This window comes from Cavia porcellus, unplaced genomic scaffold, assembly GCF_034190915.1.
Source record: "Cavia porcellus strain 051 isolate PalLab524CR breed Dunkin Hartley unplaced genomic scaffold, mCavPor4.1 scaffold_13, whole genome shotgun sequence".
Lineage (NCBI taxonomy): Eukaryota > Metazoa > Chordata > Mammalia > Rodentia > Caviidae > Cavia > Cavia porcellus.
In genome coordinates this window covers 22571973-22575923 of record NW_026947496.1, presented here as the reverse complement: position 1 = coordinate 22575923, position 3951 = coordinate 22571973, and the positions used below count along the sequence as shown (strand labels likewise).

The 3951-nt window shown below is 35.1% G+C and overlaps 1 pseudogene; it reads right to left on the bottom strand.

The window, feature by feature from the left end:
• Nucleotides 1-1454: 1454 nt before the first annotated feature.
• On the bottom strand, nt 1455-3714 carry LOC100731830 (KATNB1-like protein 1; annotated as a pseudogene).
• Nucleotides 3715-3951: the final 237 nt, after the last annotated feature.

Sequence of the window (3951 nt, the reverse complement as noted above, 5' to 3'; positions counted from 1 at the left end):
TCTAGAATCATTCTGATCTCTGCTTCTAATTTCCCATAGAATTCTCCCTGTGTGACTGTGCAAATTCCCTCTTCATGCCAAGAGATGGAGGGAGAGGAGAGGAAGTAGATGAAAAAAGAAAAACTAAGATTCACTATGTACATGTACCAAGTCCCCACAAGGAATGTGATCATTATGTACTACAAATATGTACTAATAAAAATAGAAAAAGCAGCACAAAAAAAACCTCATTTTTCTTATAAAGACATGAGTCACAAGAGTAAGGCCCACCGTAATGCAGTTTGATGACACACTGCAGTCTCTACACACATTCATAGGTCTGTGTGTGTGTGTGTGTGTGTGTGCATGTGTATGTATGTTTTGTGTGTGTGTGTGTGTCTTTTTTAATGAATTTACTGGACTAAAGTTGAAATGGTACAGAAATGAAAAATATTACTTATCTATAAACAATAAAAATTACATGTAAATTAGACACCTCTATGGACATTCCAGCTAAATAGTCACACAAATACATACTCACGTTTTTCTTTATACATGCAAAACATGAAGATTCTGGCAAAAAAAACCATATTCTCACATTTATAAAATGCTGTGGAATATGTTTTCTACATGTATGTTTACATTCTACATGAATGTAAACCCCTAATTTACTTTCATGGTTTTATCATACCAGAAACATGGTTGGTCTTAATTTTTAAAAAAGACATTGATATCATCACACAGTGGCACATAATAATTAAATCATTTTGTATGTATGTACAGTATCTTACTGTGAACAAAAAATTTTAAGGTTGATTATTTGCTCTGATGTTTTAAGCTTTCAAATTTCAACATAGGGAAACAGTTACACACAATTTATGTAAATATTTATTAAAAAAATATTGATGACTGGTGTCTCCTGCTCCTTCTAATAAGTCTTGTTTTGTTTTTTACAATAAATTGTATTTTAATGTAAGACTGCATTAAGACCAAATAGTTTTTAAACAATATTAGTAAATAACCATAAGTCCTGCATGCGGCAAAGGCCAGCAGACTTCACGTGCACTCTCTTCTAACCGAAGTCAAAATTTCTCCTTTTGGCTATTTTTCCACTACAATGTGAAGTAGATTCTTAGACTTTCATTACTGGGTTCATTATGTAGATTGCTAAAATAAAAAGATGATGTTGATACTTTCCATAGTTCAGAGTTAGAAATTCTTCAGTCCAGAGATGCTTTGAGTAACAAAATATTCTTTTTTTTACCCAATATTCTTTATTAGATGAAATCTATCAGTGTGACTTCAATAAATAAGCATCTACATCCTTAGTGATATTACTCAGAACCGAAGTAAAATGATTTTCCTGTTAATCTATTTCATTGTCATTCTGAAATCTGAATATTTCTATAATTTATAACTGCTGTTTTGGATGATAGTTTTGACCGCTCCCTTTTTTATTACTGCTTGAAGTCAGCTCAATCAACTACTACATATTCTTCAAATTTGCTTTTAAGTAATGGCTTTCCTGACACAGTAAGTCTACATAGCCACCCAGTGAGATATATTGTTTTGCTCCCTATAACCTATCGGTGAGCACATGAAGGCAATCTACCACCACTCCAAGGTTTTCTAATCTCACCAAATAAGCTACAAATTGACCTCTACCTTTTTTTCTCCAGAAAGTTAAAGCTACACTCAATCTCAAATTCCTGCTGAACAAAACAACCCAGGGTTTCACAGTCCTATGAAACCTCAGAGAAAAATTCACTAAATATTTTGATGATGGACTTCCTCTTTATGAAGTACTAGAGTCAGTAGAGAGAACCAAATATGTCCAACTGTCACGCTGCAAGTTTTCAGGCCAATGGTGTGCACAAGCCAGTTGATTTTCTTTATTGGCTGTGTCACAGCGCCCACCTTTAAGGGACTGGGCAGGGGATGTTGTTTGTTTTGTTTTGTTTTTTAATAACAAGGATTTGGGAAGGGATGATAAACTTTCTGTGTGATAGATCACTTTATAGAGTATACTTGGGCTTTTCACAGCTTGTCTAACTATTCTATTTATATAAACAGCCAACTCTTCTGGTGATCTCTTAACCTCCTTCATATTCTTAGAGAAAATTAGAATTTCTTTTTCTAGGAAGGTCAATGAAATGATCCTCAATGTTATTACAAAAGCTCTGTTTTTTAACACTGTAGTTTTCAGATGCCCTAATGTCTTAAATACCAGCACCTCATGGTACCATGGCCCTCAGCCCAGCCTGGAGGGCTAACAAATTGCACCAGGCAGCCTAGAGCATCCTCATCTTCACTTTCATCTTCATTTTAGAGGCCACAATTTAGCCTACATAAAAGAGAAACTATTTACGAGTACTCCTATAACTAAATTCAAAGAGAACAAGTCGGATGGAATTTAGCATAATAAGATATTAGAATTACAGATGCTATGTATTGGGAGGATGGGTCAGCTTAGGGAATCATGAATGTCCACAGACCATGCCTTACAAGGACATCTTTAATTCTGGATAGGCTTAGTTTCCTGAAAGAGGAATTTAGGCTCCTCTGAGAAAGGTAGAGAACTAAAGCTATAGAAAAAGAAAGAAGACAGGAAAGGAGTTGTATGAAGGTAACAAAAGTTAAAGTTAGATTGACAACTTAAAGAGGACACAAAACTAAACACCCCAAACAAATATATCAAACTGTCAGAGAGAAGATCAAAATTGTATAGCTTAGTAAAAAATGTGAATGTAGTTTTAATGAGTCACTGAATAAATACATTCTCATGAATTACTTTCATTTTGAGCATACCATTTGCTAGAAAATCAGTCTCAAGATAATTGTACACAAACAGAAGGGGCCAAGGAAAAACCCCAGGCACTTTCTAAAACTGTACAAATTACAGAGGAGTAAAAGTTTGTTCTTGAGATTACTTATACTTGAAATGACTGCTTCATTCCATGTCGGGTCTCCATTTCCTTTTGATGTCTCCACAAATCAGTGACAGACACAACATTTTTGCCTAGCCAGCACTTTTCTGATAATGTCTGAGATGATGTCTGGGACTTCAGATATTTTACACAATGCAAAAGAAGACCTTGCTTGCAAATGGCCTTAAACCAAGGCAATAATTGCATAGATCATGTGGCACACTACAGAGATGAAAAATAAAATGTTTCAAAAGTTTTAAAGCAAATAAAAGAACAGCCACTCATCTGTGGAATCTTAGGGCCAAAAATTTAGTCATACATTTATTGGAGCCTCTTTAACCAGAGAAAGATAACAACATCAATGGAAGAATAAAAAGAAAGGCAGAGGTGAAAGTGGGCATTTGGTTCGGTTCCTGGTGAAAACAGAAAATACAATCTATCACATGAAGTTGGAATGTGTACTTGTTCTGTTCCATTCTGTTCATTTTTTTTATTGTCTTTCTTCTTCTTCCACGCTATTTTTCCTACTAAAATACTATTTAAACTTCATAATATCTTCATGCATGATTCTTGAAGAAAAATGGTTCTAAGAAATGAAGAAATTGAGGCAGGGAACTCCACTGAACAGAAAAGAACTCATGAAAAAGACTCCAGGGAGAGGACAGAAGATTTGAAACTGTCCTTAGCTAACTGGCTCATTAACTCTCTGTGGTACATGAAGGCACATTTACCTGTTTTTGACCCATAGTTGTATAAATTGCCATAGTCCAGAATCATAATCTCCAACTTTGCCAGTGGTAACAGCCATTTTTTGTTCCATAAAATCATGGCAAGAAAGCCATGTGTCAATGTGAAGATGAAGTTCTTGGACACAAGCAAGATATTTATAGTCAGAATATGAGTTTCTCCACCGAAGAATGACCTCCCTACCTTGGGGGATCCTAGTGAATGATGGGAAATCAATTTAGGGATTTTAATGCTCAGAGGAGTAGGAAGTTTCAGTGAAAATGGGCTGAAAGATCAGAAAGGGCACAAAGATCTATAC